Here is a 26,234-nt window from a genome sequence, read left to right as displayed (position 1 = left end):
GCATTCACCGACAGTTGAGCGAGTTACAGGTGAAAAGCAAAGTATAATAACTGTCTGCATATAATATATGTCTTTCCTTATTTATTCTTCTTCCCCATTGTATGTTTGCTCTCTGCTTTAGAAACGCGAGCTGTCATCACGGCAAGGAAACGTATCACACAGCGTTCTACTGTTTACACTCACTGAACTTTCAGCATCACAGTGACCCCTCTCGTCGCCTCTATAGTTAGACTTCAAGACAGCTGGTTTGTTGACCGATACAATTCTTGTCACCTTAGGTTGTGGTTTTTTAAAATAAGAAGGCTCGGTCCCGCTGTCTGGCTACCCTTATATATATACGTCACCACTTTACATAGTCTCACCTCTCGCTATGTGGATCGTAGGTGCAGAAGGCAGAGAGTGAGACACTGATGCAGACAAAATACGTTTGTGAGTTGAAAAATACTGGCAGCGGTGGGATTCGAACCCACGCTTCCAAAGAGACTGGAGCCTTAATCCAGCGCCTTAGACCGCTCAGACACACTACCCTGTACAAACCTGATTCTGTAAGTTTTCTGAAGTGAGATGTTCTGTTGTATAGGGGAGTTGGAGAATAAGGGTGAATAGCCTGTGAAGTGATCCTAGGAAAGTCAACGCCAACAGCAGCAGGCACGTGATACATTCAGTAGGTCAGGATTGGTCCTGGGCCATGGGAGGTGTCAGGGAGCGCCAGTCCTGAGAGTCCGTAGGAAGACAACCCTTACATTGGCGTCCCGCACGCACTGCTTCTCTTTCTTTAAGGATAAGGAATCAAACTATCTACGTCCCTCAACTTACCAACCCTCCGCCTCAGGAAAGATTTTGTGATTCATGAGCAGAACCCGGCTGGCGCTGTTTACAGTAATGCCTAAGCACAGTACTCAACTGAGCGGTGTTTCCAAACTGAGCCGTTGTACTGCCGGATATACCATGGGATATGTCATTTAACTTTCACATAAAGTAGGGTTAATCCAGCCCTACCACATACTAAAATCTAAGGACGGAACAATAAACCGACGAGGATGGGATTCGAACCCACGCGAGCAGAGCACAATGGATTAGCAGTCCATCGCCTTAACCACTCGGCCACCTCGTCTTCGAAACACCATGTTTCAGGAGTACAAAATATGGTAGCCAAAATGTGTTCTATTAGGTGATAGTTGTCTAAACATAATAAAGAGCATATATTTACAGATTGTTATGGTAACTTGTTGTCTTCAGCTTTGCTCTATACGACCTTGTTGTCCATCCCTACTTCAGCTTGAATTTATATGTTAAATGTAATGTAATCATGAAAATTATACTTTCCAAACGTGTTCTATCCATATGTTATGTACTATCACACTACCCTCAAATGAGCTAAGATTGCTTTAATTCAGTTGTACGTGGATTTAAATTGCAATATCATACAAATATTGTACTGGTATGGCGCTTTCGAGTCTCTAGGTGTCAGTTATTGGTGGTGTGCTTACATGTCAACATCAGGCAGCAAATAGTACACAATTAAGGAAAACTGCCTTCCCATTTAATGTGCATTGTTCTGAAAAAAGTTTTAAGTAGGAGAAAGTAAAACTTAGTTTATAAAACCACCTAAACTGGGAGTATTGCCGCTACAGCTATGACACTTCAGTTTAAAAACGTACGTGCATCAACAAGAAATATTTTTGCGCTAAATAAATTGCTGTCCGACTACTCACGTAATGCATAAAACTGAGGCAGTCGTAATTACAATACATTGAAGTAATATTTTGGTAGTTTTTGTTGACGATGACTCCGCAGCAAGCGATCAGATTACTTTTTATTAGTGAAGGTGCGTCAGAGCCTTGATAAGTAAACTTACAAGGAGACACGCCTAGGTCGATGAACCTTTTAGACCAGGTTCGGGGACTTCCCAGTACGAGATGTCTTTTGGCATCACAAATCAATAGATCAATATCTCAACAACAATCGCAATAACTAATCAGCATGCTAATCAATAACCTTTAATGAGAGTCAATAAAGTGAACACACCATGATATTTCAGTCATGAATAACCACCCCAATTTAGTTAAGTGTTAGTATATTTATTTCCCTACTGGTTACAATCTAAAGTCATTTCTGTTAATCTCATCAGCAATTCATGTCATTAGTAACTCTTCAGATTTGCAATTAGAAACGCAATTAATCAATGCATAGAGAATATTCACTCAGTATTAACACATAATTATTAAGAAGCAACTTAGCAAAGTCTCAGTAGTGCATGGTTCAACAAAGCAAGAACTCAGTCATTTGTCTATTTGCGTCAGATTTTAGTGAACACATTAAATAACCTCGTATTAGCATCAGCATGTTGGGCTTCATGCAAAACAATTTAGCAAACACAAATTTGGAAAACATCTAACTATGGCCTCTATCAAAGAGCAGTTGGTACCTAGAAAGAAAAGGCAAACAGACAATTACAATTTTCATCAGATAGTTACCCATCCAACGGATCAGCAAACAGCGTCAGTCTTCGTCCTCGGGACATCAGTCGTTTGCATCATCAGCAAAGAAAGGACAGGGCAAAGTATCAGTATGGCATAGCTAAGGAACAAGAACTTCCCTCATATAGAGGAGAAGTAAGTATCAGGTAAGGAATAAGTAAAGGGTGGTTTAGAGTAACAGGGCGAACAAACGGCAAAGTCTCAAACTAAATGGCCTAAATGGCTCAGTAGAATGGCAAAGAATGGCTTGGAGTGGAATGTCCAATAAATGCCTGATTTCTCCTTGGGTCATGTGGTTAAATCAAAGCTGTCTAATTTACTCCTAATTCCTCAATGGATAATCATTGGTGCATCGCCATCTCTGTCCAATAATCTTCACCAGAGTTTTACACAAACCACAGTTCTCAAGTCGTTGATTGGCCCATGTTATTGACGTTTTCATCGGTTGGAATGACAGGTAAGAAAAGTTACATTTTACGCTACAGTCAGTAGTTCCATTGTTTTCTCCTACTCCAGGCAGCCTTGCACCTGTTACAAATTACACTGTTGCATTCAGCAAGAATGTCTCCTTGAGCAAGTAGGGTCCCATGAGAAAGAATTTACTACAGCTACACACATCACTAGCTTCTGGGAAAGTACAGTTTCATGTCCTTCAGGAAAATAGCACATTGTACGTTAGAAAAAGACAGTTTGATATGAGACCAGGCAGCTAGGCACAGACCTTCGCTAAACTAAGGCCTACTGCTTAATGAACAAACTCCTAATACATAACTCCAATTTTGATACGTTAATACAAATTAAAAACATTAGTACATTATTAATTCAGCATTAATAACTTTCATTAGTCTTCGTATACATCGGTAGCCACTCCCCGTGGGCACATTTCAAACGTGTGCATTATTTCTACGTTAACACATTTTTTATGCAGCTTCATTACACAATATATTGTAAGCTTTTCATGTTAATATTAATTTTAAAAGACACACTCCAGCAATCCCTCCTCTGATGACTCTTGTCATCACACAAATCTTCCCTACTAATTTTACATACTAAAATTCCCTCATATCAATCTCTTCCCTTCTTGGTTTCCCCTTTGATCTTGCCCTGAATAATTTTTCCCTTTGTTTTTCTTCCCTCCTCCTATTATTTTTCGCCATCTTCAATTTTACTCTTTTACTAATTTTACATGCCACCCATGATCCAAATAAGCAATCTATAACAATCAATATCCCCTGTATTATTTTAGACAATATCCCATGCCAAATGTTACTAATCCAATTTCCCACTGAAGCAAATCCTTTCCCAACCTTTTTCCAAACACCTGGTTCTTTCAAATCCTTCAAGTCCGTACTATCCCTAGTCAAGTTAGTAAGCATACTTATAATCTCATTACTATTATCTGGTATGTAAGCGCAACAATTACACCCATTGAGCAATCTACAAACTCTGTCATTTTTCACTAAAAGAATGTCTAAAGCAAGCCTGTTTTGAAGAGTCATAGCCCCCTCCGCAGCAAGTTCAGTATCCATCAGGAGTATAGCCCCTGAAAAGTTTGTCAGCATATTATCCTCAATAGTAGACAACTTTTGAATCTTTATGGAGTTCATAATAACTCCCACTGAAGAAATTATCGTCCCAAATATGTCTCCTTCTACACCAGCAGCAGTCTCTTTCTTATGTCTAGTACGATGTAATTCAGACAATTTTGGTAACCTTTTCAAATCGTCAAGTTGATATATCTTTGGGAAAACTATCCCCAAATAACATGTCCCATACTATCCCTTTGGAAGACGGTAATAAGCATTAAGTCCACATATATAATAAATCCCGGGGATTGCTGGATCCTGTCCATTTAACATGAACGTCCATTTACTCTGAAACAAAAACACACGCTTACATTCACTCATTCCCACAAACACATTGTCATAGTATGATTTGGTCTTGGATATGCAAAGCTTTCCTACATGTAGTGCGTCTAAAGCTAACTTCCCTTGTTCTCTAATTGCACTATAACCGTCACTACTAGCAAAGGCCCGTTGCTGTAATCCTTTCTCTAGTTTACCCTTCAATGCCCTTCTTCTCTCTTCCGTGTGATCTAAAAAGCTTTTCTCTACAGGTGTAAGCAAACATGTCAAATTATTGTGGTGTGCATAAGATGTACTAATTGTTAATGTCGCCTGAAAGAATCCTTTAACTAACTTTATGCTATAGTACTTAGCTACCCCACTCACATCCTCTATGATAGGCACATTAGAAAACACAAGATCATGATTTGAGTAAAAATATTGAATCTCTTCCTGGTTATAGAATCTTGTTAGTAACAGACTACAACGAATCCCATATGTTAATGACAGTCTATGATAGGTAACCCCCTCTTGTACCGAAACAGGAATCTGTGTACACACAAAACAATCTTTTGCATCCATTGCGTCAACATACTCACTCAGCAAGCGATAGAAAACATCAGTGGATAGTTCCCCTTTCGAGTTAGTTCCCTCATGCAAGTATCTTGTATCTAGCTCAAACCTCTCCCAGGCTGTTAGTGCAGTGGTAGTCTCAGGAATTGTAGCATTGTTAGTCCACTTTTATCCATTAGTGTCATACTCACAACCACGACCCTAATGAATATTTATTACATGAACCTTTTTGGCAAAAGTATTTGGTTCAAGTAAACTTAAAGTGTTGGGATTCAAGCCCACGGCTCCAGAGAGACTGGAGCCTAAATCTAGCCAGTTTAGCCTGCTCAGCCACATTACCTCACATCTACAAGCTCACAACTATAGTAACTTGGCCAAACACTGTGGACACCCGCTGTGGTGACCTGGCCCCGCTGTGGTGACCTGGCTATGCAGGGTAACGCAGCATTCACCGACAGTTGAGCGAGTTACAGGTGAAAAGCAAAGTATAATAACTGTCTGCATATAATATAAGTCTTTCCTTATTTATTCTTCTTCCCCATTGTATGTTTGCTCTCTGCTTTAGAAACGCGAGCTGTCATCACTGCAAGGAAACTTATCACACAGCGTTCTACTGTTTACACTCACTGAACTTTCAGCATCACAGTGACCCCTCTCGTCGCCTCTATAGCTAGACTTCAAGACAGCTGGTTTGTTTACCGGTACAATTCTTGTCACCTTAGGTTGTGGTTTTTTAAAATAAGAAGGCTCGGTCCCACTGTCTGGCTACCCTTATATATTTACGTCACCACTTTACATAGTCTCACCTCTCGCTATGTGGATCGTAGGTGCAGAAGGCAGAGAGTGAGACACTGATGCAGACAAAATACGTTTGTGAGTTGAAAAATACTGGCAGCGGTGGGATTCGAACCCACGCCTCCAAAGAGACTGGAGCCTTAATCCAGCGCCTTAGACCGCTCGGCCACACTACCCTGTGCAAACCTGTTTCTGTAAGCTTTCTGAAGTGAGATGTTCTGTTGTATAGGGGAGTTGGAGAATAAGGGTGTATAGCCTGTGAAGTGATCCTAGGATTGTCAACGCCAACAGAAGCAGGCACGTGATACATTCAGTAGGTCAGGATTGGCCCCGGGCCATGGGAGGTGTCAGGGAGTGCCAGTCCTGAGAGTCCGTAGGAAGACAACCCTTACATTGGCGTCCCGCACGCGCTGCTTCTCTTTCTTTAAGGATAAGGAATCAAACTATCTACGTCCCTCAACTTACCAACCCTCCGCCTCAGGAAAGATTTTGTGATTCATGAGCAGAACCCGGCTGGCGCTGTTTACAGTAATGCCTAAGCACAGTACTCAACTGAGCGGTGTTTCCAAACTGAGCCGTTGTACTGCCGGAAATACCATGGGATATGTCATTTAACTTTCACATAAAATAGGGTTAACCCAGCCCTACCACATACTAAAAACAGAACAATAAACAGACGAGGATGGGATTCGAACCCACACGTGCAAAGCACAATGGATTAGCAGTCCATTGCCTTAACCACTCTGCCACCTCGTCTTCAAAACACCATGTTTCAGGAGTACAAAATATGGTAGCCAAAATGTGTTCTATTAGGTGATAGTTGTCTAAACATAATAAAGAGCATATATTTACAGATTGTTATGGTAACTTGTTGTCTTCAGCTTTGCTCTATACAACCTTGTTGTCCATCCCTACTTCAGCTTGAATTTATATGTTAAATGTAATGTAATCATGAATATTACACTTTCCAAACGTGTTCTATCCATATGTGATGTACTATCACACTACCCTCAAATGAGCTAAGATTGCTTTAATTCAGTTGTACGTGGATTTAACCCCTTCTGTGCCGCGGACGTAGTGGTTACGTCCCGCGGCACAGTGCTGCTGTGCCGAGGACGTAACCACTACGTCCTCGGCACACAGCCCAGAGGGAGCGCTCTTGCTCCCTCTGTGTGCTTCCCCCCACCCCCCCAAAGTCAGGGATGGAAGGGGAAGCCCTTCCCCTTCCACCCCCGACCCCCCCACCCCCCCATAATGACGTCAGCGCGCGATCGCGCGCTGACTTCATTATGGGGATTTCGCCGCACAGGAAGCCATTTGCTTCCTGTGCGGCGAACGGAGAAGAGGTGAGTTCCTCTTCCCGGTGGGTGGGGGGTTTGGGCTAAAGAGGCACCGGGGGAAAGGAAAGGCTTTTCCTTTCCCCCGGTGTCTCTTTGAGCATTCCTGCTGCCCGATCGCATTGCGATCGGGCAGCAGGAAGGCCCACTAGACACCAGGGATTTTTTTTTTTTATTGTTGTTACCTGTTTTTGGCATGCGGGGAGCGGCCCCTTGGGCAAGGGTCGCTCCCCTTGTGGGGGCAATTTGTTACGGCCATTTCTGCCCCCCTTGGGGGCAGATTGGCCTACTTTTTAGGCGGATCTGCCCCCAAGGGGGGCAGAAACCACTGGATCACCAGGGATTTTTATTTTCTGTGCATTTATGTTGGGGGGGTGCCCCCTTGGGCAAGGGGCGCCCCCCCCAAGGGGGCAGAGAACTGTTGGCCTTTTCTGCAAGGGGCGCCCCCCCCAAGGGGGGCAGAAAACACTAGATCACCAGGGTTTTTTATTTTTATGTGTATTTATGTGGGGGGGGTGCCCCCTTGGGCAAGGGGCGCCCCCCCCAAGGGGGCAGAGAACTGTTGGCCTTTTCTACCCCCCTTGGGGGCAAATCGGCCTATTTTTTTTAGGTCCATCTGCCCCCAAGGGGGGCAGAAGCCACTTAGGCACCAGGGATTGTGTGTGTAGTGGATGGGGGGGCGCCCCCTTGGGAAAGGGTCGCTCCCCTTTGGGGGGCATGTCTTTTAGGGCCATTTCTGCCCCCCTTGAGGGCAGATCAGCCTATTATTTTTAGGCTGATCTGCCCCCAAGGGGGGCAGAAACCACTAGAACACCAGGGATGTTTTTTTATGTGTTTATTTTTGTGGGGGGGCGTCCCCTTGGGCACGGGGTGCCCCCCCAAGGGGGGCATTGACCTGTTGGCCATTTCTGCCCCCCCTGGGGGCAGATGGGCCTATTTTTCTAGACCCACCTGCCCCCAAGGGGGGCAGAAGCCACGTAGACACCAGGGATAGTGTGTGTGTGTGTGTTAGTGGATGGGGGGGGGCTTGGGCAAGGGTCGCCCCCCACTTTGGGGGCACATGTACCCAGGCCATTTCTGCACCCCTTGGAGACAGATCAGCCTATTATTTTTAGGCTGATCTGCCCCCAAGGGGGGCAGAAACCACTAGAACGCCAGGGATGTTTTTTTATGTGTTTATTTTTGTGGGGGGGCGTCCCCTTGGGCACGGGGCGCCCCCCCAAGGGGGGCATTGACCTGTTGGCCATTTCTGCCCCCCCTGGGGGCAGATGGGCCTATTTTTCTAGACCCACCTGCCCCCAAGGGAGGCAGAAGCCACGTAGACACCAGGGATAGTGTGTGTGTGTGTGTGTGTGTTAGTGGATGGGGGGGGGGCTTGGGCAAGGGTCGCCCCCCACTTTGGGGGCACATGTACCCAGGCCATTTCTGCACCCCTTGGAGACAGATCAGCCTATTATTTTTAGGCTGATCTGCCCCCAAGGGGGGCAGAAACCACTAGAACGCCAGGGATTTTTTTTTATGTGTTTATTTTTGTGTGGGGGCGTCCCCTTGTGCACGGGCGCCCCCCCAAGGGGGGCATTGACCTGTTGGCCATTTCTGCCCCCCCTGGGGGCAGATGGGCCTATTTTTCAAGACCCACCTGCCCCCAAGGGGGGCAGAAGCCACGTAGACACCAGGGATAGTGTGTGTGTGTGTGTGTGTTAGTGGATGGGGGGGGGCTTGGGCAAGGGTCGCCCCCCACTTTGGGGGCACATGTACCCAGGCCATTTCTGCACCCCTTGGAGACAGATCAGCCTATTATTTTTAGGCTGATCTGCCCCCAAGGGGGGCAGAAACCACTAGAACGGCAGGGATTTTTTTTTATGTGTTTATTTTTGTGTGGGGGCGTCCCCTTGGGCACGGGCGCCCCCCCAAGGGGGGCATTGACCTGTTGGCCATTTCTGCCCCCCCTGGGGGCAGATGGGCCTATTTTTCAAGACCCACCTGCCCCCAAGGGGGGCAGAAGCCACGTAGACACCAGGGATAGTGTGTGTGTGTGTGTGTGTTAGTGGATGGGGGGGGGCTTGGGCAAGGGTCGCCCCCCACTTTGGGGGCACATGTACCCAGGCCATTTCTGCACCCCTTGGAGACAGATCAGCCTATTATTTTTAGGCTGATCTGCCCCCAAGGGGGGCAGAAACCACTAGAACGCCAGGGAATTTTTTTTTATTTTTTTATTTTTGTGGGGGGGGCGTCCCCTTGGTCACGGGGCGCCCCCCAAGGGGGGCATTGACCTGTTGGCCATTTCTACACCCCCTGGGGGCAGATGGGCCTATTTTCTTAGGCCCACCTGCCCCCAAGGGGGCAGAAGCCACTTAGGCACCAGGGATAGTGTTGTGTGTGTTTTTTTTGTTTGAGGGCTGTCCCCTTTGGCAAGGGTCGCTCTCCATGGGGACACAGTACTAAAGGTATTTTTTGGCTTCCTTGGGGCAGACAGGCCTATTTTTTTAGTAGGCCCATCTGCCCCTATGGCAGAATCCACTTAGGCACCAATTTCTAAAATGTTTGATGGTGGGGTGTTTGTCAACTGAAGAAGTCTTTGCATTTGTGATAAAAAATGTTTTCCTCCTTTTTGTTCTAGTTCAAAGCTTTTGCTTTATTTGCTGTGGCTCCTTGCGGTTTTGGCGGTGGTTGACCTGCAGTTTGCACAGTTGCATGTTTTAGGTAAGTAAAAACAATTTACTCCAAAGGAGTATTGTTGCCATGCATGAATGACATGTTTGTAGGGGGTGTACTAAATGCAGGATTGTGTGTGAAATTGTCCTTAGGTTTGTGCACAATGATATTTGTTTTGTCTTATTTCTAATTTGCCTTTCTTTCTTTCTTTTTAGTGGGATATCATTGGTGATTGCTGTGTAGTTGCTGGCGAATCAAGCTTTTTCAGGCAAGTGAGCGGTATAGTTTTTGAGTTTGTAACTCTTACTAACAAAGCTACACTTTGTTACTTGTCTTACACAGTGCTGGTTGTTGGTGGTGAATTTGTCCAGTTAATTTTAGCAGGAGAGATCATGGCTAGCCGCAGGATGACCGCTCAGCAGGTGGTTGGTATGCTTTTTGAGTCACAGTCTGATCATGACTATGAGACGGACTCTGCATCTGAGGCAGAGGAGGAAGTCAGAGATTCTGGCAGTGATGTTTCTGTTGGAGGGGAATCTTCTGATGATGAAGCCACACTCAGTGCAGATGAAGGTTCTGTTTTAGAGGAGGACATTGATGTGCCAATAGTGCAGCAACCTGGGGCTGAAAGGTTTCCCGTTAGAAGACCTGATGTCTGGGTTGCCCCAAACATGGATAAGCCAGAGTTGCCTGCCTTTACTGGTCTCCCGGGGTGTAACGCCAATACAGAGAACTTTATGCCTATCAATTTCTTTGAGTTATTCATGGATGATGTGTTTTTGGAAGAGATTGTTGAGCAGACTAATTTGTATGCGGAGCAGCATTTGAGGGACAACGCTGCTAGACTTAGGCCACACTCTAGAGCTGCCCAGTGGATTCCCACAAATTTGGAGGAGCTAAAAAAGTTTTTGGGTTTGACTTTTTTGATGGGGTTGATAAGGAAGCCGTCACTGGCTTCTTATTGGTCTACTAGTCCCTTGATGGCAACAGCTATATTTCCAGCTACCATGAGTCGTAATCGGTATTTGCTTCTTCTTAGGATGCTGCATTTTGTTGACAATGCATTAGCCTTGCCACGAGATCACCCAGATTCTGACCGTCTTTTTAAGATTAGGCCTGTCCTTGATCATTTTGTAGATCGTTTTTCGGAGGTCTATGTTCCAGGCAAAGAGATAAGTGTGGACGAGTCTTTGGTCCTCTTCAAGGGTCGTTTGGTTTTTAGGCAGTACATTCCTAGCAAAAGGGCACGATATGGAATTAAATTGTATATGCTGTCTGAAAGTAGGACAGGATATGTGTATAGTTTCCGTGTGTACACTGGTAGGGATTCCAATATTGACCCCCCTGGTTGTCCTCCCACTTTTGGAGTTACTGAGAAAATAGTGTGGGATCTTGGTAGACGACTGTTCAACAAAGGTCACCATTTGTATGTAGATAACTTCTACACTGGTGTGCAGTTGTTCAAGGAATTGTTTAGAGTGGACACAGTTGCTTGTGGCACAATCCGTTCTAACCGGAAAGGCTATCCAAGGGAGCTTGTCTGTAAAAAACTTGAGAGGGGACAGTGCTGTGCCTTGCGGAACGAGGAGCTGCTAGCTTTGAAATTTTCAGACAAGAGGGATGTCTACATGCTAAGTACCATCCATGATGAGAGTACTTCCCCTGTGACTGTTTGGGGCCAGGTTGCTGAAGTGCGCAAACCTGTGTGCATTTTAGATTATAATAAGCACATGGGAGGTGTAGATAGAGTTGACCAGAGGTTGGAACCTTATACTGCTATTCGTAAGTCTTATGTTTGGTATAAGAAGTTAGCACTTCACCTCTTCCACTTAGCAACCTTCAATGCTTTTATTGTGTTTAGGGATAGGTCTCCAGACTCAAAGATGACATTTGTGAAATTTCAGGAGTCAGTGATAGAGAGCCTTATTGTGGTCGAACAGGCCAGAGTTCCTATAGAAGCAGTGGTGGAGGATGTGGCTAGATTGAAAGATCGCCACTTTGCTGAGCACATTCCTCCCACACCCAAAAAAGACTTTCCAGCTAAGAAATGTAGAGTGTGTTTTCGAAGAGGTATCCGGAAGGAGTCTCGAATGTACTGCCCAGATTGTCCTTCAAAGCCTGGGCTGTGTGTCGGTGCTTGTTTTAAGAATTACCACACCCAGAAGAATTTCTGGGAACAACCATGAGTGTAAACTCATGTCTGTTTTGTATTTTCATGTGTTTAGTTTCATGGTTAGCATTTCTGTCATGTTGTTAGTTAGAGCTTTTGTGTTTGTTGTTTTGTAATTCTTTCTACTTAGTTAGGGGTTCCTCTGTTTAAAAAAAAATATATATATATGATGCCATTGTGTGTGGAGTGGGGCTTGGCTGAGACTGTACATATTGACTTGATGTTGGCTACTGCAACACACTGCCAGCCAAACACCAGTCCACACACTCCCATCAGCTGGTGTGATTGTTGTATCAGGCATGTGGGCGTATGTAAGTGATGGGCCCTTGAGTGGCGCTGTCCGTCGATGTGAGTGTTGTAATGTGCTGGGCCCGTGGCTGGCGGTGTGAATGGCCTTGTGTGTGTCATGTATGAAAGTTGTGTGAATGGACTGTAAAGCGGTTGGTGCCTTGTCGCGGCTTTACAGCTCACGAGCTGTGAGTCATTGGTTCAGTTTTTTGCCTTTCAGTTACTAACAGTGCTTTTCATTTTTGTGAAAGCTCTTGTTAGTAAAATTTGATCCACTGAACCATCACTCACCCTCGTGCCAAATCCAACCAGTATGTGTGGTAAAAATGACCAAACCTGCTCCGCTGTAATCAGGCGTCGCAGCACACCTATGACACGCTAGGTGCCTCAGGTGGGACCCCGATGATGAAGCATGCCACCAACTTGGTTGGTTGGTGAGGGGTCTTTTTCACATAACCTAAGTGTGTTTCTTTTCAAAATTTTAGTGTTTGGCACATCACGGACGTATGTGGGCACATCAAAACGATATATTACAAAACTACCTGTGTTTGGGGGGGGAGAGGGCACCTATGTTTTTGGTCCCGTGTGCGGCCTTCATCTAGGGAAACCTACCAAACCCAGACATTTTTTAAAACTAGACACCCCAAGGAGTCTAGGGAGGAGTGGCTTGCGTGGATCCCCCAACATTTTCTTACCCAGACTCCTTTGTAAACCTCAAAATGTGCTTAAAAAAAGCATATTTTCCTGACTTTTCTTCGTACGATCACCACTCCAGCACAAAATTCCTACTCCCCAGTGTTCCCCTCAGTCTCCCAAATAAAATGACACCTCACGTATGTGGGTCCCCAAAGCAGAGTCAGTCTAAAGATGTATAAAAGAATATGTCCTTATAAACTCGCAGTACTATCCCCTGTATCTCTACAAGTTTTGGGCCTTATTCTGTTGGAGGCACCTGGCCCACCCACACAACTGAGGTATCATTTTTATCAGGAGACTTGGGGGAACGCTGGGTGGAAGGAAATTTGTGGCTCCACTCAGATTCCAGAACTTTCTGTCACCGAAATGTGTGAAAAATGCGTTTTTTTGGCCAAAATTTGAGGTTTGGAAAGGATTCTGGGTAACAGAACCTGGTCAGAGCCCCTCAAGTCACCCCATCTTGGATTCCCCTAGGTCTCTAGTTTTCAGAAATGCACAGGTTTGGTAGGTTTCCCTAGGTGCTGGCTGAGCTACAGGCCAAAAACTACAGGTAGGCACTGTTTTTCAATGAAAAAATGTGATGTGTCCACGCTGCGCTTTGGGGCGTTTCCTGTCGCGGGCGCTAGGCCTACCCACACAAGTGAGGTATCATTTTTATCGGGAGACGTGGGGGAACGCTGGGTGGAAGGAAATTTGTGGCCCCTATCAGATTCCAGAACTTTCTGCCACAGAAATGTGAGGAACATGTGTTTTTTTAGCCAAATTTTGAGGTTTGCAAAGGATTCTGGGTAACAGAACCTGGTCCGAGCCACACAAATCACCCCATCTTGGATTCCCCTAGGTCTCTAGTTTTCAGAAATGCACAGGTTTGGTAGGTTTCCCTAGGTGGCGGCTGAGCTACAGGCCAAAATCTACAGGTAGGCACTTTGCTAAAAACAGGTCTATTTTCTGTGATGTGTCCACGTTGCGCTTTGGGGCGTTTCCTGTCGCGGGCGCTAGACCTACCCACACAAGTGAGGTATCATTTTTATCGGGAGACGTGGGGGAACGCTGGGTGGAAGGAAATTTGTGGCCCCTCTCAGATTCCAGAACTTTCTGCCACAGAAATGAGAGGAACATGTGTTTTTTTAGCCAAATTTTGAGGTTTGCAAAGGATTCTGGGTAACAGAACCTGGTCCGAGCCACACAAATCACCCCATCTTGGATTCCCCTAGGTCTCTAGTTTTCAGAAATGCACAGGTTTGGTAGGTTTCCCTAGGTGGCGGCTGAGCTACAGGCCAAAATCTACAGGTAGGCACTTTGCTAAAAACAGGTCAGTTTTCTGTGATGTGTCCACGTTGCGCTTTGGGGCGTTTCCTGTCGCGGGCGCTAGGCCTACCCACACAAGTGAGGTATCATTTTTATCGGGAGACGTGGGGGAACGCTGGGTGGAAGGAAATTTGTGGCTCCTCTCAGATTCCAGAACTTTCTGCCACAGAAATGTGTGGAACATGTGTTTTTTTAGCCAATTTTTGAGCTTTGCAAAGGATTCTGGGTAACAGAACCTGGTCCGAGCCCCGCCAGTCACCCCTCCTTGGATTCCCCTAGGTCTCTAGTTTTCAGAAATGTACAGGTTTGGTAGGTTTCCCTAGGTGCCGGCTGAGCTAGAGGCCAAAATCTACAGGTAGTCACTTCGCAAAAAACACCTCTGTTTTCTTCCAAAATTTTGGTGGTGTCCACGTTGCGCTTTGGGGCGTTTCCTGTCGCGGGCGCTAGGCCTACCCACGCAAGTGAGGTATCATTTTTATCGGGAGACTTGGGGGAACGCTGGGTGGAAGGAAATTTGTGGCTCCTCCCAGATTCCAGAACTTTCTGCCACAGAAATGTGAGGAACATGTGTTTTTTTAGCCAATTTTTGAGCTTTGCAAAGGATTCTGGGTAACAGAACCTGGTCCGAGCCCCGCCAGTCACCCCTCCTTGGATTCCCCTAGGTCTCTAGTTTTCAGAAATGTACAGGTTTGGTAGGTTTCCCTAGGTGCCGGCTGAGCTAGAGGCCAAAATCTACAGGTAGTCACTTCGCAAAAAACACCTCTGTTTTCTTCCAAAATTTTGGTGGTGTCCACGTTGCGCTTTGGGGCGTTTCCTGTCGCGGGCGCTAGGCCTACCCACGCAAGTGAGGTATCATTTTTATCGGGAGACTTGGGGGAACGCTGGGTGGAAGGAAATGTGTGGCTCCTCCCAGATTCCAGAACTTTCTGCCACAGAAATGTGAGGAACATGTGTTTTTTTAGCCAATTTTTGAGCTTTGCAAAGGATTCTGGGTAACAGAACCTGGTCCGAGCCCCGCCAGTCACCCCTCCTTGGATTCCCCTAGGTCTCTAGTTTTCAGAAATGCACAGGTTTGGTAGGTTTCCCTAGGTGCCGGCTGAGCTAGAGGCCAAAATCTACAGGTAGGCACTTTGCTAAAAACAGGTCTGTTTTCTGTGATGTGTCCACGTTGCGCTTTGGGGCGTTTCCTGTCGCGGGCGCTAGGCCTACCCACACAAGTGAGGTATCATTTTTATCGGGAGACGTGGGGGAACGCTGGGTGGAAGGAAATTTGTGGCTCCTCTCGGATTCCAGAACTTTCTGCCACAGAAATGTGAGGAACATGTGTTTTTTTAGCCAATTTTTGAGCTTTGCAAAGGATTCTGGGTAACAGAACCTGGTCCGAGCCCCGCCAGTCACCCCTCCTTGGATTCCCCTAGGTCTCTAGTTTTCAGAAATGCACAGGTTTGGTAAGTTTCCCTAGGTGGCGGCTGAGCTAGAGGCCAAAATCTACAGGTAGGCACTTTGCTAAAAACAGGTCTGTTTTCTGTGATGTGTCCACGTTGCGCTTTGGGGCGTTTCCTGTCGCGGGCGCTAGGCCTACCCACACAAGTGAGGTATCATTTTTATCGGGAGACGTGGGGGAACGCTGGGTGGAAGGACATTTGTGGCTCCTCTCAGATTCCAGCACTTTCTGCCACAGAAATGTGAGGAACATGTGTTTTTTTAGCCAATTTTTGAGCTTTGCAAAGGATTCTGGGTAACAGAACCTGGTCCGAGCCCCGCCAGTCACCCCTCCTTGGATTCCCCTAGGTCTCTAGTTTTCAGAAATGTACAGGTTTGGTAGGTTTCCCTAGGTGCCGGCTGAGCTAGAGGCCAAAATCTACAGGTAGTCACTTCGCAAAAAACACCTCTGTTTTCTTCCAAAATTTTGGTGGTGTCCACGTTGCGCTTTGGGGCGTTTCCTGTCGCGGGCGCTAGGCCTACCCACGCAAGTGAGGTATCATTTTTATCGAGAGACTTGGGGGAACACTGGGTGGAAGGAAATTTGTGGCTCCTCCCAGATTCCAGAACTTTCTGCCACAGAAATGTGAGGAACATGTGTTTTTTTAGCCAATTTTTGAGCTTTGCAAAGGATTCTGGGTAACAGAACCTGGTCCGAGCCCCGCCAGTCACCCCTCCTTGGATTCCCCTAGGTCTCTAGTTTTCAGAAATGCACAGGTTTGGTAGGTTTCCCTAGGTGGCGGCTGAGCTAGAGGCCAAAATCTACAGGTAGGCACTTTGCTAAAAACAGGTCTGTTTTCTGTGATGTGTCCACGTTGCGCTTTGGGGCGTTTCCTGTCGCGGGCGCTAGGCCTACCCACACAAGTGAGGTATCATTTTTATCGGGAGACGTGGGGGAACGCTGGGTGGAAGGACATTTGTGGCTCCTCTCAGATTCCAGCACTTTCTGCCACAGAAATGTGAGGAACATGTGTTTTTTTAGCCAATTTTTGAGCTTTGCAAAGGATTCTGGGTAACAGAACCTGGTCCGAGCCACACAAATCACCCCATCTTGGATTCCCCTAGGTCTCTAGTTTTCAGAAATGCACAGGTTTGGTAGGTTTCCCTAGGTGGCGGCTGAGCTAGAGGCCAAAATCTACAGGTAGGCACTTTGCTAAAAACAGGTCTGTTTTCTGTGATGTGTCCACATTGCGCTTTGGGGTGTTTCCTGTCGCGGGCGCTAGGCCTACCCACACAAGTGAGGTATCATTTTTATCGGGAGACGTGGGGGAACGCTGGGTGGAAGGAAATTTGTGGCTCCTCTCAGATTCCAGAACTTTCTGCCACAGAAATGTGAGGAACATGTGTTTTTTTAGCCAAATTTTGAGGTTTGCAAAGGATTCTGGGTAACAGAACCTGGTCCGAGCCACACAAATCACCCCATCTTGGATTCCCCTAGGTCTCTAGTTTTCAGAAATGCACAGGTTTGGTAGGTTTCCCTAGGTGGCGGCTGAGCTAGAGGCCAAAATCTACAGGTAGGCACTTTGCTAAAAACAGGTCTGTTTTCTGTGATGTGTCCACGTTGCGCTTTGGGGCGTTTCCTGTCGCGGGCGCTAGGCCTACCCACACAAGTGAGGTATCATTTTTATCGGGAGACTTGGGGGAACATAGAATAGCAAAACAAGTGTTATTGCCCCTTGTCTTTCTCTACATTTTTCCCTTCCAAATGTAAGACAGTGTGTAAAAAAGACGTCTATTTGAGAAATGCCCTGTAATTCACATGCTAGTATGGGCACCCCGGAATTCAGAGATGTGCAAATAACCACTGCTTCTCAACACCTTATCTTGTGCCCATTTTGGAAATAGAAAGGTTTTCTTGATAGCTATTTTTTACTCTTTATATTTCAGCAAATTAATTGCTGTATACCCGGCATAGAATGAAAACCCACTGCAGGGTGCAGGTCATTTATTGGCTCTGGGTACCTAGAGTTCTTGATGAACCTACAAGCACTATATATCCCCGCAACCAGAAGAGTCCAGCAGACGTAACGGTATATTGCTTTCGAAAATCTGACATTGCAGGAAAAAGTTACAGAGTAAAACTTAGAGAAAAATTGATGTTTTTTTCACCTCAATTTCAATATTTTTCTTTTTCAGTTGCTATTTTCTGTAGGAAACCCTTGTAGGATCTACACAAATTGCCCCTTGCTGAATTCAGAATTTTGTCTACTTTTCAGAAATGTTGCGGTTTATGGGATCCAGCGTTGGTTTCATGCCCATTTCTGTCACTGACTGGAAGGAGGCTGAAAGCACAAAAAATCGTAAAAATGGGGTATGTCCCAGTAAAATGCCAAAATTGGGTTGAAAAATTGGGTTTTCTGATTCAAGTCTGACTGTTCCTGAAAGCTGGGAAGCTGGTGATTTTATCACCGCAAACCCTTTGTTGATGCCCTTTTCAGGGAAAAAACCACAAGCCTTCTTCTGCAGCCCATTTTTCCAAATTTTTTTAAAAAAATTAAATTTTCACTGTTTTTTGGCTAACTTCTTGGCCTCCTTCTGGGGAACCCACAAAGTCTGGGTACCTCTAGAATCCCTAGGATGTTGGAAAAAAAGGACGCAAATTTGGCATGGGTAGCTTATGTGAACAAAAAGTTATGAGGGCCTAAGCGCGAACTGCTCCAAATAGCCAAAAAAAGGCTCGGCACAGGAGGGGGAAAAGGCCTGGCAGCGAAGGGGTTAAAGTGCAATATCATACAAATATTGTACTGGTATGGCGCTTTCGAGTCTCTAGGTGTCAGTTATTGGTGGTGTGCTTACATGTCAACATTAGGCTGCAAATAGTACACAATTAAGGAAAACTGCCTTCCCATTTAATGTGCATTGTTCTGCAAAAGGTTTTAAGTAGGAGAAAGTAAAACTTAGTTTATAAAACCACCTAAACTGGGAGTATTGCCGCTACAGCTATGACACTTCAGTTTAAAAACGTACGTGCATCAACAAGAAATATTTTTGCGCTAAATAAATTGCTGTCCGACTACTCACGTAATGCATAAAACTGAGGCAGTCGTAATTACAATACATTGAAGTAATATTTTGGTAGTTTTTGTTGACGATGACTCCGCAGCAAGCGATCAGATTACTTTTTATTAGTGAAGGCGCGTCGGAGCCTTGATAAGTAAACTTACAAGGAGACACGCCTAGGTCGATGAACCTTTTAGACCAGGTTCGGGGACTTCCCAGTACGAGATGTCTTTTGGCATCACAAATCAATAGATCAATATCTCAACAACAATCGCAATAAATAATCAGCATGCTAATCAATAACCTTTAATGAGAGTCAATAAAGTGAACACACCATGATCTTTCAGTCATGAATAACCACACCAATTTAGTTAAGTGTTAGGATATTTATTTCCCTACTGGTTACAATCTAAAGTCATTTCTGTTAATCTCATCAGCAATTCATCTCATTAGTAACTCTTCAGATTTGCAATTAGAAACGCAATTAATCAATGCATAGAGAATATTCACTCAGTATTAACACATAATTATTAAGAAGCAACTTAGCAAAGTCTCAGTAGTGCATGGTTCAACAAAGCAAGAACTCAGTCATTTGTCTATTTGCGTCAGATTTTAGTGAACACCTTAAATAACCTCGTATTAGCATCAGCATGTTGGGCTTCATACAAAACAATTTAGCAAACACAAATTTGGAAAACATCTAACTATGGCCTCTATCAAAGAGCAGTTGGTACCTAGAAAGAAAAGGCAAACAGACAATTACAATTTTCATCAGATAGTTACCCATCCAACGGATCAGCAAACAGCGTCAGTCTTCGTCCTCGGGACATCAGTCGTTTGCATCATCAGCAAAGAAAGGACAGGGCAAAGTATCAGTATGGCATAGCTAAGGAACAAGAACTTCCCTCATATAGAGGAGAAGTAAGTATCAGGTAAGGAATAAGTAAAGGGTGGTTTAGAGTAACAGGGCGAACAAACGGCAAAGTCTCAAACGAAATGGCCTAAATGGCTCAGTAGAATGGCAAAGAATGGCTTGGAGTGGAATGTCCAATAAATGCCTGATTTCTCCTCGGGTCATGTGGTTAAATCAAAACTGTCTAATTTACTCCTAATTCCTCAATGGATAATCATTGGTGCATCGCCATCTCTGTCCAATAATCTTCACCAGAGTTTTACACAAACCACAGTTCTCATGTCGTTGATTGGCCCCTGTTATTGACGTTTTCATTGGTTGGAATGTCAGGTAAGAAAAGTTACATTTTACGCTACAGTCAGTAGTTCCATTGTTTTCTCCTACTCCAGGCAGCCTTGCACCTGTTACAAATTACACTGTTGCATTCAGCAAGAATGTCTCCTTGAGCAAGTAGGGTCCCATGAGAAAGAATTTACTACAGCTACACACATCTCTAGCTTCTGGGAAAGTACAGTTTCATGTCCTTCAGGAAAATAGCACATTGCACGTTAGAAAAAGACAGTTTAATATGAGACCAGGCAGCTAGGCACAGACCTTCGCTAAACTAAGGCCTACTGCTTAATGAACAAACTCCTAATACATAACTCCAATTTTGATATGTTAATACAAATTAAAAACATTAGTACATAATTAATTCAGCATTAATAACTTTCATTAGTCTTCGTATACATTGGTAGCCACTCCCCGTGGGCACATTTCAAACGTGTGCATTATTTCTACGTTAACACATTTTTTATGCAGCTTCATTACACAATATATTGTAAGCTTTTCATGTTAATATTAATTTTAAAAGAAACACTCCAGCAATCCCTCCTCTGATGACTCTTGTCATCACACAAATCTTCCCTACTAATTTTACATACTAAAATTCCCTCATATCAATCTCTTCCCTTCTTGGTTTCCCCTTTGATCTTGCCCTGAATAATTTTTCCCTTTGTTTTTCTTCCCTCCTCCTATTATTTTTCGCCATCTTCAATTATATTCTTTTACTAATTTTACATGCCACCCATGATCCAAATAAGCAATCTATAACAATCAATATCCCCTGTATTATTTTAGACAATATCCCATGCCAAATGTTACTAATCCAATTTCCCACTGAAGCAAATCCTTTCCCAACCTTTTTCCAAACACCTGGTTCTTTCAAATCCTTCAAGTCCGTACTATCCCTAGTCAAGTTAGTAAGCATACTTCTAATCTCATTACTATTATCTGGTATGTAAGCGCAACAATTACACCCATTGAGCAATCTACAAACTCTGCCTTTTTTCACTAAAAGAATGTCTAAAGCAAGCCTGTTTTGAAGAGTCATAGCCCCCTCCGCAGCAAGTTCAGTATCCATCAGGAGTATAGCCCCTGAAAAGTTTGTCAGCATGTTATCCTCAATAGTAGACAACTTTTGAATCTTTATGGAGTTCATAATAACTCCCACTGAAGAAATTATCGTCCCAAATATGTCTCCTACTACACCAGCAGCAGTCTCTTTCTTATGTCTAGTACGATGTAATTTAGACAATTTTGGTAACCTTTTCAAATCGTCAAGTTGATATATCTTTGGGAAAACTATCCCCAAATAACATGTCCCATACTATCCCTTTGGAAGACGGTAATAAGCATTAAGTCCACATATATAATAAATCCCGGGGATTGCTGGATCCTGTCCATTTAACATGAACATCCATTTACTCTGAAACAAAAACACACGCTTACATTCACTCATTCCCACAAACACATTGTCATAGTATGATTTGGTCTTGGATATGCAAAGCTTTCCTACATGTAGTGCGTCTAAAGCTAACTTCCCTTGTTCTCTAATTGCACTATAACCGTCACTACTAGCAAAGGCCCGTTGCTGTAATCCTTTCTCTAGTTTACCCTTCAATGCCCTTCTTCTCTCTTCCGTGTGATCTAAAAAGCTTTTCTCTACAGGTGTAAGCAAACATGTCAAATTATTGTGGTGTGCATAAGATGTACTAATTGTTAATGTCGCCTGAAAGAATCCTTTAACTAACTTTATGCTATAGTACTTAGCTACCCCACTCACATCCTCTATGATAGGCACATTAGAAAACACAAGATCATGATTTGAGTAAAAATATTGAATCTCTTCCTGGTTATAGAATCTTGTTAGTAACAGACTACAACGTATCCCATATGTTAATGACAGTCTATGATAGGTAACCCCCTCTTGTACCGAAACAGGAATCTGTGTACACACAAAACAATCTTTTGCATCCATTGTGTCAACATACTCACTCAGCAAGCGATAGAAAACATCAGTGGATAGTTCCCCTTTCGAGTTAGTTCCCTCATGCAAGTATCTTGTATCCAGCTCAAACCTCTCCCAGGCTGTTAGTGCAGTGGTAGTCTCAGGAATTGTAGCATTGTTAGTTCCACTTTTATCCATTAGTGTCATACTCACAACCACGACCCTAATGAATATTTATTACATGAACCTTTTTTGCAAAAGTATTTGGTTCAAGTAAACTTAAAGTGTTGGGATTCAAGCCCATGGCTCCAGAGAGACTGGAGCCTAAATCTAGCCAGTTTAGCCTGCTCAGCCACGCTACCTGACATCTACAAGCTCACAACTATAGTAACTTGGCCAAACACTGTGGACACCCGCTGTGGTGACCTGGCTATGCAGGGTAACGCAGCATTCACCGACAGTTGAGCGAGTTACAGGTGAAAAGCAAAGTATAATAACTGTCTGCATATAATATATGTCTTTCCTTATTTATTCTTCTTCCCCATTGTATGTTTGCTCTCTGCTTTAGAAACGCGAGCTGTCATCACTGCAAGGAAACGTATCACACAGCGTTCTACTGTTTACACTCACTGAACTTTCAGCATCACAGTGACCCCTCTCGTCGCCTCTATAGTTAGACTTCAAGACAGCTGGATTCTTTACCGATACAATTCTTGTCACCTTAGGTTGTGGTTTTTAAAAATAAGAAGGCTCGGTCCCACTGTCTGGCTACCCTTATATATATACGTCACCACTTTACATAGTCTCACCTCTCGCTATGTGGATCGTAGGTGCAGAAGGCAGAGAGTGAGACACTGATGCAGACAAAATACGTTTGTGAGTTGAAAAATACTGGCAGCAGTGGGATTCGAACCCACGCCTCCAAAAAGACTGGAGCCTTAATCCAGCGCCTTAGACCGCTCGGCCACACTACCCTGTGCAAACCTGTTTCTGTAAGCTTCCTGAAGAGAGATGTTCTGTTGTATAGGGGAGTTGGAGAATAAGGGTGTATAGCCTGTGAAGTGATCCTAGGAAAGTCAACGCCAACAGCAGCAGGCACGTGATACATTTAGTAGGTCAGGATTGGCCCCGGGCCATGGGAGGTGTCAGGGAGCGCCAGTCCTGAGAGTCCGTAGGAAGACAACCCTTACATTGGCGTCCCGCACGCGCTGCTTCTCTTTCTTTAAGGATAAGGAATCAAACTATCTACGTCCCTCAACTTACCAACCCTCCACCTCTCTAAAGATTTTGTGATTCATGAGCAGAACCTGGCTGGCGCTGTTTACAGTAATGCCTAAGCACAGTACTCAACTGAGCGGTGTTTCCAAACTGAGCCGTTGTACTGCCGGAAATACCATGGGATATGTCATTTAACTTTCACATAAAATAGGGTTAACCCAGCCCTACCACATACTAAAAACTAATGACGGAACAATAAACCGACAAAGATGGGATTCGAACCCACGCGTGCAGAGCACAATGGATTAGCAGTCCATCGCCTTAACCACTCTGCCACCTCATCTGCAAAACACCATGTTTCAGGAGTACAAAATATGGTAGCCAAAATGTGTTCTATTAGGTGATAGTTGTCTAAACATAATAAAGAGCATATATTTACAGATTGTTATGGTAACTTGTTGTCTTCAGCTTTGCTCTATACGACCATGTTGTCCATCCCTACTTCAGCTTGAATTTATATGTTAAATGTAATGTAATCATGAAAATTACACTTTCCAAACGTGTTCTATCCATATGTGATGTACTATCACACTACCCTCAAATGAGCTAAGATTGCTTTAATTCAGTTGTACGTGGATTTAAAGTGCAATATCATACAAATATTGTACTGGTATGCCGCTTTCGACTCTCTAGGTGTCAGTTATTGGTGGTGTGCTTACATGTCAACATTAGGCAGCAAATAGTACACAATTAAGGAAAACTGCCTTCCCATTTAATGTTCATTGTTCTGCAAAAAGTTTTAAGTAGGAGAAAGTAAAACTTAGTTTATAAAACCACCTAAACTGGGAGTATTGCCGCTACAGCTATGACACTTCAGTTTAAAAACGTACGTGCAACAACAAGAAATATTTATGCGCTAAATAAATTGCTGTCCGACTACTCACGTAATGCATAAAACTGAGGCAGTCGTAATTACAATACATTGAAGTAATATTTTGGTAGTTTTTGTTGATGATGACTCCGCAGCAAGCGATCAGATTACTTTTTATTAGTGAAGGCGCGTCAGAGCCTTGATAAGTAAAACTTACAAGAGACATGCCTAGGTCGATGAACTTTTAGACCAGGTTCGGGGACTTCCCAGTACGAGATGTCTTTTGGCATCACAAATCAATAGATCAATATCTCAACAACAATCGCAATAACTAATCAGCATGCTAATCAATAACCTTAATGAGAGTCAATAAAGTGAACACACCATGATATTTCAGTCATGAATAACCACCCCAATTTAGTTAAGTGTTAGTATATTTATTTCCCTACTGGTTACAATCTAAAGTCATTTCTGTTAATCTCATTAGCAATTCATCTCATTAGTAAACTCTTCAGATTTGCAATTAGAAACGCAATTAATCAATGCATAGAGAATATTCACTCAGTATTAACACATAATTATTAAGAAGCAACTTAGCAAAGTCTCAGTAGTGCATGGTTCAACAAAGCAAGAACTCAGTCATTTGTCTATTTGCGTCAGATTTTAGTGAACACCTTAAATAACCTCGTATTAGCATCAGCATGTTGGGCTTCATGCAAAACAATTTAGCAAACACAAATTTGGAAAACATCTAACTATGGCCTCTATCAAAGAGCAGGTTGGTACCTAGAAAGAAAAGGCAACAGACAATTACAATTTTCATCAGATAGTTACCCATCCAACGGATCAGCAAACAGCGTCAGTCTTCGTCCTCGGGACATCGAGTCGTTTGCATCATCAGCAAAGAAAGGGACAGGGCAAAGTATCAGTATGGCATAGCTAAGGAACAAGAACTTCCCTCATATAGAGGAGAAGTAAGTATCAGGTAAGGAATAAGTAAAGGGTGGTTTAGAGTAACAGGGCGAACAAACGGCAAAGTCTCAACTAAATGGCCTAAATGCTTCAGTAGAATGGCAAGAATGGCTTGGAGTGGAATGTCCAATAAATGCCTGATTTCTCCTCGGGTCATGTGGTTAAGTCAAAGCTGTCTAATTTACTCCTATTCCTCAATGGATAATCATTGGTGCATCGCCATCTCTGTCCATAATCTTCACCAGAGTTTTACACAAACCACAGTTCTCATGTCGTTGATTGGCCCATGTTATTGACGTTTTCATCGGTTGGAATGACAGGTAAGAAAAGTTTCATTTTACGCTACAGTCAGTAGTTCCATTGTTTTCTCCTACTCCAGGCAGCCTTGCACCTGTTACAAATTACACTGTTGCATTCAGCAAGAATGTCTCCTTGAGCAAGTAGGGTCCCATGAGAAAGAATTTACTACAGCTACACACAACACTAGCTTCTGGGAAAGTACAGTTTCATGTCCTTCAGGAAAATAGCACATTGTACGTTTAGAAAAAGACAGTTTGATATGAGACCAGGCAGCTAGGCACAGACCTTCGCTAAACTAAGGCCTACTGCTTAATGAACAAACTCCTAATACATAACTCCAATTTTGATACGTTAATACAAATTAAAACATTAGTACATAATTAATTCAGCATTAATAACTTTCATTAGTCTTCGTATACATTGGTAGCCACTCCCCGTGGGCACATTTCAAACGTGTGCATTAGTTCTACGTAAACACATTTTTTATGCAGCTTCATTACACAATATATTGTAAGCTTTTCATGTTAATATTAATTTTAAAAGACACACTCCAGCAATCCCTCCTCTGATGACTCTTGTCATCACACAAATCTTCCCTACTAATTTTACATACTAAAATTCCCTATATCAATCTCTCCCTTCTTGGTTTCCCCTTTGATCTTGCCCTGAATAATTTTTCCCTTGTTTTTCTTCCCTCCTCCTATTATTTTTCGCCATCTTCAATTTTATCTTTTACTAATTTTACATGCCACCCATGATCCAAATAAGCAATCTATAACAATCAATATCCCCAGTATTATTTTAGACAATATCCCATGCCAAATGTTACTAATCCAATTCCCCACTGAAGCAAATCCTTTCCCAACCTTTTTCCAAACACCTGGTTCTTTCAAATCCTTCAAGTCCGTACTATCCCTAGTCAAGTTAGTAAGCATACTTCTAATCTCATTACTATTATCTGGTATGTAAGCGCAACAATTACACCCATTGAGCAATCTACAAACTCTGCATTTTTCACTAAAAGAATGTCTAAAGCAAGCCTGTTTTGAAGAGTCATAGCCCC

General features: G+C 43.8%; 5 non-coding genes across 5 annotated transcripts; all 5 read right to left on the bottom strand.

The window, feature by feature from the left end:
* Positions 1-1,032: 1,032 nt before the first annotated feature.
* TRNAS-GCU (transfer RNA serine (anticodon GCU)) lies at positions 1,033-1,114 on the bottom strand. The gene has a single exon. It is a non-coding gene; the product is annotated as a tRNA-Ser (tRNA).
* A 4,672-nt stretch (positions 1,115-5,786) lies between these two features.
* TRNAL-AAG (transfer RNA leucine (anticodon AAG)) lies at positions 5,787-5,868 on the bottom strand. Its single transcript has one exon. It is a non-coding gene; the product is annotated as a tRNA-Leu (tRNA).
* Positions 5,869-6,366: 498 nt separating this feature from the next.
* Positions 6,367-6,448, bottom strand: TRNAS-GCU (transfer RNA serine (anticodon GCU)). Its single transcript has one exon. It is a non-coding gene; the product is annotated as a tRNA-Ser (tRNA).
* Positions 6,449-22,702: 16,254 nt separating this feature from the next.
* TRNAL-AAG (transfer RNA leucine (anticodon AAG)) lies at positions 22,703-22,784 on the bottom strand. The gene has a single exon. It is a non-coding gene; the product is annotated as a tRNA-Leu (tRNA).
* Positions 22,785-23,289: 505 nt separating this feature from the next.
* TRNAS-GCU (transfer RNA serine (anticodon GCU)) lies at positions 23,290-23,371 on the bottom strand. Its single transcript has one exon. It is a non-coding gene; the product is annotated as a tRNA-Ser (tRNA).
* Between the last annotated feature and the right edge of the window lie 2,863 nt (positions 23,372-26,234).

Source organism: Pleurodeles waltl, chromosome 12 (assembly GCF_031143425.1).
Source record: "Pleurodeles waltl isolate 20211129_DDA chromosome 12, aPleWal1.hap1.20221129, whole genome shotgun sequence".
NCBI classification, from domain to species: domain Eukaryota; kingdom Metazoa; phylum Chordata; class Amphibia; order Caudata; family Salamandridae; genus Pleurodeles; species Pleurodeles waltl.
Note: the sequence above shows the minus strand (reverse complement) of the source record. Positions and strands in the feature narration are given on the sequence as shown.